At 42.7% G+C, this 15,028-nt stretch overlaps 1 pseudogene; it reads right to left on the bottom strand.

The window, feature by feature from the left end:
* Positions 1-13,724: 13,724 nt before the first annotated feature.
* LOC124240757 (olfactory receptor 2T8-like) lies at positions 13,725-14,662 on the bottom strand (annotated as a pseudogene).
* Positions 14,663-15,028: the final 366 nt, after the last annotated feature.

The following is a 15,028-nucleotide window of genomic DNA, read 5'->3' as shown; positions in this document are numbered from 1 at the left end:
GACACCAGGGGGAATGTTACACAGGATGCCAGAGACACCACAAGGAGAGTTACACACATAGCCTGAGATGCCAGGTACAGCGTAACACATGAAGTCACAGGTGCCACTTGGACTGTGACACACAAAATCCAATACAACACGGGGGATCTTTAAACATGAAAGCACAAACGCCATGTGGAATTTAACATATGAAGTCACAGACACCAGGGTCAGTGTTACACACAAAGTAACAGACGCCACATAGAGTGTTACACACAAAGTCAGGGATGCCAGGGGTAGTGGAAGAAACCAAGTCAGAGACAAAAGGGGAAGGTTTCCTCAGAATGTAAGAGATGCCATGGGAAGTGTGAAACAATGCCACAGACCCCATGGGCAGAGTTACACACAAATTCAGAGATGACAGATGGAGTGTGACACACAAATTCAGACTTACCATGGTGAAGAGTTACACATGAAGTCGGAGGAGCCAGAGGGAGTGTTATACATGAAGTTATAGATGGCTGGGCCATTGTGATGGAGGTACTTCGGGACACAAAGGGGAGAATGGCACATGGAGTCAGAGAGGTAACAGGGTGTGTTACACACAAAGTTAAACATGGCAGGGGGAGTGGGACACATGAAGTTGGGGACACCAGGAGGAGTGTGACACAAAGTCAGAGACACCATGGAGAATGTTGCACATGAAGGCTGAGAGGTCATGGGAGTGTGACACATGAAATAAAAAATGCCAGAGGTAGTGTTGCACCAGAAGTCAGAGATGAATGTCTGTGGGTTACTGATGATTTCAGAGATGCTATGGGAAGTGTGACACATGAAGTCATAGATGCGAGGGGAAATGTGACACACAAACTCAGAGCACCTATGAAGTGTGTTACACACAGTGTCAGAGATGTCAGAGGGAGTGTGACACACAAAGTTAGATACACCTGCTAGACTGTGGCACACAAAGTCAGAGACACCATGGTGAGTGTTATACTCGAAGTCAGAGATGCCAGGGGCAGTCTGACACATGAAATAAGAGCAGCCATTGTGAGTGCTACACAAGAAGTCCGAGATGTCACAGGGTAGTTTTACACTCTAAGTCAGAAATGCCACATGGAGTGTTACACATGATGTCAGAGACACCAGGGTGAATGTACCACACAAAGTCCAAGATGCTAAGTGGAGTATTACACAAGAAGTTAGAAGGCAGTGAGAGTGTGATGCACATATCCAAGACACATGGGAGAGTATGACACACGAAGTCAGAGACGCCAGGTGGAGTGTGACACATGAAGTAAGAGATGCCCTATAGAGTGTTGCACACAAGATCAGGGACACCAGGGAAAGCGTGACACAGGAAGTCACAGACGCCAGGAGCAGTGTGACATGCAAATTCAGAGATGTCAGCTGGAGTGTGACACATGAAGACGTAGGCACCATGTGTAGTTTTACATATGACAGAGATGCTAGGGAGATTGTTACACATGAACACAGAGACACAAGATGGATTGTTACACACAGTGTCAGGGACACTGCTTTGACCGTTACACACAAAATCTGAGAGGCCAGGGGAGTGTGACACATGATTTCAGAGACCACAGGTGAAGTGTGAAACATGAAGTCAGAGATGCTATGTGGAATGCAACACACTACTTCAGAGATGACAAGTGGAATGTGACGCACGAATTCACAGAAACCAGGGGAGTGTTACTCACAAAGCTAGGGTGATTGCTATGCACAAAGTCAAAGATACTAAACGGAGCGTTACACAGAAAGCCAGACACACCACGTTGAGTGTGATACATGAAGTCAGAGACACCACAGGGAGTCTTACATACGAAGTCAGTGAGGCCAGTGGGAGTGTGACACATGAAGTCAGAGATACCAGGTGTGGTGTTACACAGTAAGTCAGAGACAACAAGGGGGGTGTTAAGAACCATGTCAGAGATGGCACAGGGAGTGAGACACACGAACTCAGAGATACCACAGGTATGTGTTACATATGACGTCAGAGACAACAGGGGTACTGTACTCTTGAAGTCAGTGATGGCACTGGGCTTGTTACTAGTATCAGAGACACTAGTAGGAGTGTGACAAATGAAGTCAGAAATGACAGGGGAAGTGTTACAATGTCAAAGAAGACAGTAATAGAGGGACAAAAAATGTCATAGTCTACAACAGGTGTGAGACAAAGTCAGAGACAACAAATGGAGGGTTATATACAAAGTCAGAGACTACATTGGGAGTGTTACACACGAAGATAGAGATGCCATGGAGATTGTGATGTGTGAAGTCAGAGATGCCAGGAGGAGAGTGACACATGAAGTCAGAGACGAGAGGCATAGCATTACTCATGAAGTGATAGACGCCATGGGAAATGTTACACATGGAGTCAAACACACCAAGGATAATGTTACACATGAAGTCAGAGAGACAAGGGGGTGTGTTACACACAAAGTCAGAGACGACAAGGTGGAGTATTACACATGAAGGCAGAGAATGTAGGGGGAGTGTTACACACGATGTTCAAGATGCCAGGGGGCCTATTATACATGTTAGAGATGCCAGGAGTAGTGTCACACATGAAGTCTGACATGACAGGAGGAGTGTGACACACAAAGTCAGAGAAGTCATGTGGAATGTGACACACAACATCAGAGATGCCAACAGAATTGTCACATAGGAAACCAGAGACACCAGGGTGAGGGCTTCACACGAAGTCAGAAATTCCACAGCAGACTGTTATGCATGAAGTCAGAGATGCCACAGGGTGTGTTACACATGAAGTTAGAGATGCCAAGGGCATGTATTACACAGAAGTTCAGAGACACAGTGGGGGGATGTTATGCAAAATGTCAAACATCATGGGAAGTGTTACACAAGATGTCAGAGAGTACAGGATGAGTGTTACACACAAAATCAGAGATGACAGGTGAGTGTTATGCATAATGTCAGAGACACCACGTGGAGTGTGACACATGAAGTCAGAGCTGACAGGTGGAGTGTGACACTCGATGTCAGAGAATATGGGGAGATTGTTACACATGAAGTCAGAGACGCCTTGGGGAGTGTTACACAAAAATTCAGAGAATTCACTGGGGAGTGTTATGCAGGAAGTCAACAACACAAGGTGTAGTGTCAAAGGCTAATTCAGACACACCAGAGAGAGTGTTATACATGAAGTCAGGCATGCTACATAGGGGAGTTACACAAGATTCAGAGATGTGATGTTTGTGTTACACATCAAGTCAGAGATGGGGGTGTGTTACACAGGAAGTCAGAGACACTAAGTGGAGTGTTAAACACAATGTCAGTGACACCAGGGGGAGTGTTATACATGGAGCCAGGCACATCAGAGGGAATGTTACAGAAGAAGTCAGAGAGGGCATGAGGATTGTTACACACAATATCAGAGACTCCAGGGGTCCTGTGACACACAAAGTCAGAGACATCAGGGGGAGTACTACATAGAGAGTCAGAGACACTAGGTAGCTTGTGACATACGATAACGCTGAAGACAGAGGGATTGTGATGCATGAATTCAGAGACATCAGAGGGAGATGTTAAACATGAAGTCAAATACACCAGGTGGTTAGTGACACACAAATTCAAAGATGACTGGGGGAGTGTGACACATAATGTAGAGATGCCACGGGGATGCGTTATGCACAAAAACAATGATACCAGGGGGAGTGTTACACCAAAGTCAGAGATCACAGACAGAGTGTTACACACGACGTCAGAGACACCACAGGGAAGTGTCATAAGTGGTGTCAGAGAAGACAGGGTGATTATGACACATGAAGTCAGAGACATGATGGGGATTGTTACACACGAAGTCAAAGACATCTGTGGGTTAATGACACACCAATTCAGAGATGACAGAGGAAGTGTGACACATGAAGTCATGGATGCCAAGTGGGAGTGTTACCCATGAAGTCAGAGACACAAGGGGGCGTATTATGCACAACGTTACAGATACTAGGGAGAATGTTACAGACAAAGTCAGTGATACCCGGTGGAGTGTTACCCATGAAATCAGAGAAGACAGGGGTAGTGTGTCACATGAATTCAGAGATACCAATGGGGGGTGACACAAGAAGTCAGAGTTGTCAGAAGGAGAGTTACAAAAGTCAAAGAAACCAGGGGTAGAGTAACAAACAAAGTCAGAGACGCCACAGGTTAGTGTTAGGCATGACATCAAAGACATGAGGGATAGTGTAACCCAGGACATCAGAGAGACCAGTGGTAGTGTGTCACAAGTCAGAAACACAAGGGGTAGTGTTACAGGAAGTCACAGACTTCGGGGAGTATGTTACACAGGAAGTCTAAGATGCCACAGGTAGTGAGACAGATGACGTCAGAGATGCCAGGAGCAGTGTGACACACAAAGTTATAGATGGCAGATGGAGTGTGACACACGAAATCAGATACACAAGGAGCAGTGTTACCCACAAAGTCAAAGATCCCAGAGGGAGAATGACACATGAATGAAAGACAATATGAGGAGTGTGACACATGATGTCAGAGAGGCCACATTGAGTATTACAAACGAACTCAGAGATGCAGCTGCAAGCATTAGAAATGAAGATAGAGACACAATGGGGAGTGTGATACAAGAAGTCATAGACACAAGGGGGAGAGTGTCACATGAAGTCAGAGAAACAGAGGGACTGTTAGACATTAAGCCTGAGAAGACGCAGGGAGTTTTACCCATGAACTCAAAGACACCAGGTGGAGTGTTATGGAGAAAGTCAGAGATGCACGGGTACTATGACACATGAAGTCGAAGGCAAAAGTGTTTGTGTGACACATGAAGTCAGAGACGCCATGAGGAATATTATTGACAGACTCAGAGACGCCAAGGGGCTTGAGACACATGAATTGAGAGATGCCAGGGTGATTGTTACTCAAAAAGTCTGAGACGTCATGGGGGAATGTTAGACTCAAAGGCAGAAATGCCATGTGGATTGTAACACATGAAGTTAGAGATTTAAGGCGGAGTATTCCACACAAAGTCAGAGATGCCTCATGGAGTGTTAAACACATTGTTACAGACACCAGTGCGAGAGTTACACATGAAGTCAGAGACACCACAGAGCATGTTACACCCAAATTCAGAGATGCCATGGGGATGTGTTAGACATGAAGGCAGAAACATCAAGTGGTTTGTTATACATGAAGTCAGAGACACCAGGGTAAGTCTTACACACCCAGTCAAAGACGCCAGGTGTAGTGTTACACTGGAATTCATAGACACCAGGGGGAGTCTTACAAACGAACTCAGAGATGCCATGGTGAGGGTTACACATGCATTCTGAGATGCTAGGCAGTGAGTGACACACAAAGGCAGAGACACAATATGGAGTGTTACATGTGAAGTCCAAGATGCCATGGGGAGTACGGCACACTGAGGGACAACAGAGGGAATGTGACACACGAAGTCAGAGAGTCAGGTAGAGTGTTATGAATGACATCAGAGAGACTAGCAGGAGGGTTACATATGACTTCTGTGACGCCTGCAGGAGTGTTATGCATGAAGTCCGAGATGCCATGGTGGTGTGTTATACACGAAGTCAGAGCTGACAGCTAGAGTGTTTCAGAAAAAGTCATAGACTAGAGGGGAGTGTTACACATGAATCAGAAACATCAGGGCGAGTGTTACATAGGAAGTTACAGAATCCATGAGGAGTGTGAAACATGAAAACAGATGACATCTCAAAGTCAGAGATGTGTCAGGGAATGTTACACACGATTTCAGAGATTCAAGGGCATGTGTTATACATGACGTCTGAGACACCAGTTGGAGTGTTACACATGAAGTGATATATGCCAGGGGGAGTGTGACACAATGTCAGAGACGCCAGGAATAGTGTGACACACGAAGTCACAGATGACAGGGGGAGGGTTAGGCAGGAAGTCAGATATGACAGGGGGAGTGTGAAACCTGAAGTCACAGCCACATGGGGATTTTGATACATGATGTTAGAGACTACAGTTGAAGTTTGAAACACGAATTCAGAGACTCCCAGTGGGAGGGTGACACACGATGTCAAAAATGCCACAGGGGAGTGTGACATCTGATGTCAGAGACAGTGGGGAGTGTGTGACTCATGAAGTCAGAGATGTCAATGGGGAGTGTTACACCCAAAGTCAAAGACATCAGGGTGATTGTTAAACAAAAAGTTAGAGATGCCACTTGAAGCATTATACACAAAGTCTGAGATGTCATTGGGAGTGATACACACAAAGTTATAGATCTGAGGGTGAATGTGACACATAAACTCAGAGACACCAGAGGGAGTGTGAAACATGGAGTCAGTGGTACCACGGGTTGTGTTGCACATGAAATCACAGTCACCATGGGGAGTGTGATATATGAAGTCAGTAATGCCATGCAGAGTGTGTCACACGAAGTCAGAGATGGCACATAGAGTGTTACACATTAAGCCAGAGACACCAGGGGTATTGCGACACACAACATCAGAGGCACCATGTGAATTGTTACACACTAATTCTGAGACACCACTGGGGAGTGTTACACACGAAGGAAGAAATACCAAGTGGACTATTACACAAGAAGTCGGAGACACCAGGGGAAGTCCTACATACAGAGTCAGAGACAAAACATGGTGTGTTACACATGAAGTCCGTGACCAACAGGGAAGTGTGACACACCAGGTTAGAGATGCCAGGAAGATTGTGACACATGAAATCAGAGACACAACAGTGAGTATTACAGTCAAATTCAGAGACTCCAGGGTTAGTGTGACAAAGGAAATCAGAGATGCCAGTGAGATTGTTACAGAAGAAGTCTGAGACTCCAAGGGGAGTGTTACACTAGAAGACAGAAGGGCTACATTTTGTGTTACACAGGAAGTCAGAGACACCAGTAATGTGTGCCACACAATGTCAGAGACTCCATGGGATTGTGACACGAAGTCAATGAAGCAAGGGCAATGTGAAATGTGAAGTCAGAGATGCCATGTAGTCTTAGACATGATGACAGAGGACTGTCGCACATAAGGTCAGAGACACCACAGGGCATATGAAACACGAGGTCAGAGATGAAATGTCAAGTGTGACACACAAAGTCAGAGACGCTGCAGGGAGTTTTACACACAATGTCATTGATGCCTGGGACAGTGTACAAGACGAAGTCAGAGACAACACATGGAGTGTTAAAAGTGATTTCACAGACACCAGTGTAAGTGTTACACACAAAACAGAGATGCCACGTGGAGTGTCAAACACAAAGTTCGAGATGCCAGGCATAGTGTGACACACAAAATCACAGACCACGCATTGTGTCACATGCACAAAATGCAAGATGCCATGGGGTAGTCTTACACATGAAGTCATATGGACCACATGGAGTGTTACACATGAAGACAGAGACACCAGGGGAGTGTTACACATGAAGTCACAGTTGCCAACTATAGTGCTACATGTGAAGGCAGAGAAGACACATGAAGTCAGTGATGCCAGGCAGAGTGTGACACAGGAAGTCCGAGATGCGAGGGGCAGTGTGACACATGAAGTCAGAGAGGAAAGTTCAAGTGTGACACAAGAAGTCATAGATGCCAGCAGGAATGTTAAAAAAGACAGAGAAGCCTCGAGGAGTTGATACACAAAGTCAAAGACAACTGGCAGAGTGTTAAACACCATGTGAAAGATGCCAGGGGGATTGTTAAACAAAGTCAAAGACACCAGTGAGAATGTGACTCACGAATTTCAAGATATAACGTGAGTGTTATACATGAATTCCAAGACCCAAGGGAAAGAGTAACACAAGAAATCAGAGACACCATGGGCTATGTGACACACGCAGTCAGAGATGCCACCTGAAACGTTAACACAAATTCACAGACACCAGGGTAGTGTGACACATGAGGTCACAGACACCGCCAGGGAGTGTTACACACAAGGGAAGAAATACCTTGCCTCTCTTTCTTGTTTCGTTTTGAGGAAGATTAACCCTGAGCTAACATCTGCCTCTAATCCTCCTTTTTTTGATGAGGAATGTTGGCCCTGAGCTTACATCTGTGCCCATCTTCCTCTACCTTATATGATGGACACCTGCCACAGGCTGGCTTGATAAGTGGTGTGTAGGTCTACATCTGGGATCGAACACAGCAGGCCCCAGGCCACCGAAGCAGAGCATGCTAACTTAACTGCTACACAACTGAGCTGGCCCCTTGTCTTTCTTGTTTAGAACTAGACAGCTCTGTGAGGACATCATGTCTGATTTACTGCTTCTCTGTCCATGTTAGTTGTACTCTCTGCCTGCTGGACATGACCTATGCACCCCTTCCAATCCTGACCCCTGACATCCACCAAAGGCCCGCATATCTCACCCCATTTCACTTTACCAGTTTCACACCACCCTAGACAGGTCATTCTTGCTGAGTGTTTTCACATTTAACATACGGACTCACTGGCACCTTAGAGGCTGTAAGCAACACCCTCTTCAATGATTCCTGTCATTTGCTCACACCATTCTGGTGTCTTCTTCAATATCACTTCTTCCAGAGTGACAGGGAAACATGGAGCAATTCGTCAAGCCAGGCATTGGATTCAAGGTAGCTGAGGGTTGGCAGGGAGAAGGAGGACAGATGGTTTGGGAGGAGTGAGGAGAAGCAGGGAAGACACCTCCCATATGGAAGTCTTGTTGCATGTGGCTTCTGGGAGAGAAAACAGCCACTTTTTGGTAGGGCAACATGGGGGGCTGTGTCCCCAGGAGACAGCTGGAGAAGAAAGTGAAGAGAATATGAGGAATCATTTGCATGGAGGCAGGTGAGGTCACTGAGACAGTCTCCCTCGGTGCAGCAGAAGAGTCCTGTTGTCACAGGGCTGAGGGGACAGTCGGTATCAGCACTGCCTGTGCACAGTGAGATTAAGCATTGGTTGAAGAAACAACCTGCCTTCCCCAGCCCCTTCCCCATTCCCTGCTCTTTTCCTGGCATATTTTATTTCCACTCTTAGGCTAGAATACACTGTCTGTTAAGGACTCTGTTTATGGCTTGTCCCTTACACTATAAAGAAGCCCCAGGGAAGGCCACTTGGTGGACCTCACTTACTGCAGCGTTGGGTCTCTTGGGTGTTTGAAGAGTCAATGGATGAACTTACTTATTCCACAGACTAGCTATTACAGAGAGGCAGATAAAACAGAGGGAGTCACTTTACCATAGTGATTCTTTTTATTTTCGTTTTTGATAGACTCATGAGTCAATTAAATGATGACCAAATAAACTGAATATGTAAGTGAATGCAGCAAAAAACATTCAGCTAATTTACTCATTTTGCACATAATTATTTTCAAAGCTAAAAGCTACCAAGCATTTTATTTATTTATTTATTTATTTATTTATTTATTTATTGAGGTGACCCTATTTTATGACATTATATAAATTTCAAGAATACATAATTATATTTCACTTCTGTATAGACTACATCGTGTTCGAAACCAAAAGTCTACTTTCTGTCTATCACTGTACAAATGTCCCCCTTTATCCCTTTTGCCTTTCCTCTGTGCCCTTCCTCTCTGGTAAGCACCAATCTTTTCTATATCTGTGTTTTTGTTGTTGTTCTTTTTATCTTCCTCACATGAGTGAAATCATATGGTATCTGTCTTCCTCTGTCTGAATTATTTTGCTTATCATAATACTGTCAAGGTCTATCCATGTTGTTGAAAATGGTAAGATTTCATCTTTTCATGGTTGAGTAGATCCCATTGTATACAACACATCTTCTTTTCCATTCATCCATTGATGGACACGTAGGTTGTTTCCAAGTCTTGGCTGTTGTAAATAGTGCTGCTATGAACCTAAGGGTGCATACATATGTTCAAAGAAGTGTCATTTTGTACTTTGGATAAAGACCCAGAAGTAGAATAGTTGGATCTTATGGTATTTCTAGTTTTAATCATTTGAGGAATCTTTATACTGTTTTCCATAGTAGCTGCACAAATTTACATTCCCATCAGAAGTATGAGGATTCCCTTTTCTCCATACCCTCTCCAACACTTGTTATTTATTGTCTTTTTAATAATAGCCATTCTGACACGCATGAGGTGATTTCTCATTGTGGTTTTGATTTGAATTTTCCTAGTAATTAGTAATGTTGAAACTCTTTTCATGTGCCTGTTGGCCAGCTTTATATCTTCTTTATAAAAATGTCTGTTCAGATCCTCTGATCCTTTTTTAATTACATTGTTTTTTTGTTGCTGATCATATGAGTTATTTATATATTTTGAATATTAACCCCTTATCAAATATAAGATTTGGAAGTATCTTCTCTCAATTGGTATGTTATCTTTTTGTTTTTTCGATGGTTTTCTTTGCTGTGCAGAGGCTTTTCAAAGTGCATTCAAGACTTGAACTAAGAGGGGAAACATAGACAGCATACTCTTTAACATCATTTTTAGCAATATATTTTTACATATGCCTCCTCAGGCAAGGGAAAGAAAAGAAAAACTAAACAAATGGGACTACACCAAACTAAAGGAGCATTTTAGACATTAGACAAGATTTTAAGCATCTTGTATTTATTAGCATCTTACAGCTATTATTTAATTATTCAAGAACTATATGGGACCCACTGAGCCTAGACAACACTCCTAGGTTATCTGTCTTAACCAAGGTTTCAAGTCCTGCAAGTCTAGTCTCAGGCATCAAATTCTAAAGTAAACGCAACATTTTCCGGGGAATTTTATATATTTCAGCCAACACAGGAACTCCATTCAGCAACATGTTGTTCCTTAAGAAGGGGAAAGGATGGCTATTTCACCTGGGTGTCTGTATTGTGTGTATGTGGGGTATGTCTGGTCCTACTATTAAGACTGGCCTTTTGCTAAGTGCAAGATTTTTTAAATCACACAACTTGGTTCAGACCTGTGTAAAAGTGGACCTCAATTTTGCCCCAGTAAACTTGCCTCCAATTTTCAAAACTTAGAAGTAACATTGCAGCTAATTTATAAGGTCATGGAAATCATTAAAATAAGAAAATAATAGTAAAGTGTTATGCAAAATGCAGTCATAACTTAATGAATTAAATATGTTACATGTATTCTTATTGTCGTTATTAGTTATTTTATGATGTTAAAGTATATTTACTACATCTCAGTGAAGATCTAACTAACCCCTTTAATGCATGCTAAAGAGACTGGAAAGAAAATATTTAATGAAATCACCCTTTCGTCGAAGAATGACTGTGTTTAGGAGAATGAACAAGCTATGAAATACAATAAAAGGCTGAGCTGCACTGGAGACTCTGACTGTGGCATTCCAGTTGAAGACAAGTTCCTCAATTAGCCTTTCTTGTAAATTTCTAGTTGCCACTTCCAACATCCCCCAGGATCATGCAAAACTGCTTCTCTCACGTGCTCCCTGATGTTGTCTTCTCTAGATCATTCTTCTCTTTAATTCACTTGAGTTAGGGAAAACAATTCTGACCAAAATGCTTTCAAAGAAAAGGCAAAAGATAGAATTCAGATTAAGCAAAGAATGCAAAAGTGAAAAGAAATTTAACTTTTAAACATGTTATTTTAAACTGTGGTCTTATAGTTTATTTTATATTTACTTGTTTGCTCTTTGCAGAGCATGTATGTACACACATAAATATACAGATATATCAATAAATATATATTTTTATTATTTTCTTTGCAAAACCAACTACTTCATTCTTTAATTTTTGTGAGGAAGATTAGCCCTGAGCTAACATCTGCTACCAATTCTGCTCTTTTTGCTGAGGAAGACAGGCCCTGAACTAACATCTGTGCCCATCTTCCTCTACTTTATATGTGGGATGCCTACCACAGCATGGCGTGCCAAGTGGTGCTAGGTCTGCAACCGTGATCCGAACTGGTGAACCCTGGGCCATCAAAGCAGAAAGTGTGTACTTAACCGCTGCACCCTTAGCCACGTCTTTAAATGTGAAAAATTTCTTGCCTGAAAATTATTGTAGGTACACACTCATTTATCAGTAACAGATAAGAAGTATACCCTGAACAACAAACCTTAAATTTTGTAATGCATTTTCCATCCTTCTTCTCTGAGCAAAGCGTACCTACTAGAAAAAATGTTTAGATTTTCAATGGCTTCATTCTAGCAATGGAAATTGAATATTTTGTTTCAATTACTAATTAAAACAGACAAACAAACCAACAGTTTCAAGTCCAAAGGAGGTGGTAGAAGAGACGTATTACAAAAAACCCCATTTTATGAAAATAATTAATCTTCAAGTATCAAATGCAAACAGAGAAGTCATAAAATATATAATAATAAGTGACTCAATATAATTTTATTTCAACAATTTCAAACACTCCTCTGAACATAACATATTGTCTATTAACAACAAAGTTGTGTTAGCTTTGGAAAAATCTACATTTTTTTCAAACTCTAAAAGGACTGGTTACAAGGGGAGATATAGTAAAAGGCAATAAACTAATGCAAAAATCTTCAGCATTATTACACATCAGGAAAATGCAAGTTAAACCCAAAATGGTGCAAGCTACAACACCAGATAGAAGAAGGAAAATGAAAAAGCTTGACGATCCTCACAAGATTCCTGCCAACATGGAGCAACTGGCACTCCTGTGCTTTGCTGGAGGGAGTGCAAAGTTGACCATCCACTTTGTAAAACAATTTACTGAAAAGTCAATCACGCATCTGCCAAGAGAAGTGAAAGCAGATGATCTCAAAAAGGAGGTAAGGAGAAGCTTTAGTCATAACAATTCAGACTGAATATAGCCCAGATGTCTGTCAACAAAAGGTGCATAAATAAATGGTGGGGGGTCTCCCAGTGGTTCAACAGTTAAGTTTGCATGTTCCACTTCGGCAGCCCGGGTTTCGCCAGTTCAGATCCTGGGTGAGACCTATGCACTGCTTGGCATGCCATGCTGCAGCAGGCGTTCCACACATAAAGTAGAGGAAGATGGGCATGGATGTTAGCTCAGGGCCAGTCTTTCTCAGCAAAAAGAGGGGGATTGGCAGCAGATGTTAGCTCTGAGCTAATCTTCTTCAAAAATAAAATAAAATAAAATAAATGGTGATATAGTCAGACAAGAGAATGCTACTTAGCAATCAAAAAGAGAAAACTGCTGATAAATGCAAAATTGTTGCAGAATATTTAAAAATATTTTAGTTTGAGAGAAAGACACAAGGTATTAAAAAAAACCTGTTGTACATTTTCATTGATGTGAAAGAGTAAAATAGGCCTAACTAAAGAATGAAAACTGAAATCAGGCCAGTGGTTGTATGTCAGTTGAGGTGTTTCACTGGACAATGACATGAAGATCTTTCTGCTCTGGTGCAATCATTCATCTCTTGCTGGCAGGTGTAAGTTACAAGGAGATGTATTATCAAAACTGGTTGAACATACCCTTCAGATAGGTGAGTATTCTAATGCTTGTAAACTAAACTTCAATTTTGTAAAAAATCAACAATTAACCTTCAAATTGCTTGACTATTTAGTTCATTCTTAGAACAAATATTTATTGAGCACTGTCCTATAGAAATATTTTAATAAAATTTTCTTATTCTTAGAGTTTCAATAACCCACAATTTGATTTGTTTATGACAACTTATAAAATGATCACAAAGTATGGAGGTCTGGCTCTACCTCAAAGTAAAATAGAAAAGACATATGGATATAATGCATATATAACCTGTCTGGGAAATCACATCCAATCACTTTTACACCCTTGAACTTTGGGGCAAAGGAATGTAAATCTTCGTCATGAGTTAAGCAGCACACTGGCCCATGCACCTTCTCAGGGCTCCCTTGACCTCACTGTTCCTCAGACTGCAGATGAGGGGCCTCACCACAGGGGTGAAGATGGTATAGGAAGCCAGCACAACCTTATCATGGTTAGCTGACCTGTAGGATTTTGGTCTCATGTAGGTGGCATAGGCAGCTCCAAAAGAGAGTCCCACCAGAGTCAAACGTGATGAGCAGGTGGCAAAAGCCTCCTTGCAGGCTCCTCTAGAATACATGTAGAGAAGAGCTGCGAGGATGAGACTCTAAGAGGTCAGGATGAGTGGTAAGGGCACCAGGAGCATTAACACACAGCAGATGTTCATGGCCGTACTCAAAGACAGATGTGTCAGCACAGGCTATGCACATCAGCATGGGGCCTCACAGAAGAAATGATTGATTTCATGTGCACTGTAAAATGGGAAGGTCAGGGTTGCATCAGCCTGCATGAGCCCATCAGCTTCCCCCAGGAACCAAGCTGCCAAAGTCATTCTCAGGCATAACTGCTGGCTCATGACAGCAGGGTATCTCAGTGGATGGCGAACAGCCACACAGTAGTCGTAGGACATGGCTGCTAAGAGGAAACACTCACCCCTCCCAGAGTGAGAAAGAGGAAGATCTGCAGCCCACAGCCAGCAGGGGAGATGGGTTTCTTGCTGGTCGAGTAGTCAGCAGCCATTTGGGGCACAATGGTGGAAACCAGCATCGTGTCCATGAGGGAGAGTTGGCTCAGCAGGCAGTACCTGGCTGTGTGGAGGTGGCGGGGGTCCTGGGGGGTGCTGGGGAATCAGGAGAATCCGGATGGCACTGCCCAGCAGGGAGGTAAAGGCATGGTCAGAACCGTCACAAGGAGGAATAGGTAGACTTCTGTGTGGTTAGAGAGTCCCGGGAGAAGGAAACCTAAGGTGGTGTTCCATTTTCCATGATATCAAATAAGCATAACACTGCAAATAGATAGATGAGAGAATTTTCATCATTTACAATGCTCTATTTCAACTATGTATTTCTTGATAAGCACATGTGTGAAAATGATGAAATCTATTTCAAAACCTACATCTGACTTTTTCGAATGTTTTAACTTGGGCATACAATTAAGTTCAACTTTTCTCTCATTTTAGAGCTTTTCAAAATGAGTATCTCCCAGCTTTGTTATTGATTAATTAGCATAACGAACAAAAGTTCTTGATAAATTACAAGAACATTGTGTTTCCTTGTGCTACCTGACAGCGACATAAGTGAACAGAAGGAAGTCACCCACATAGTTTGTCATTTATATTTGTACTTGCTTTCC

The sequence above is a fragment of the Equus quagga genome, chromosome 6 (genome assembly GCF_021613505.1).
Source record: "Equus quagga isolate Etosha38 chromosome 6, UCLA_HA_Equagga_1.0, whole genome shotgun sequence".
NCBI classification, from domain to species: Eukaryota; Metazoa; Chordata; class Mammalia; order Perissodactyla; family Equidae; genus Equus; species Equus quagga.
This window is presented reverse-complemented; position numbering and strand designations above follow the sequence as displayed.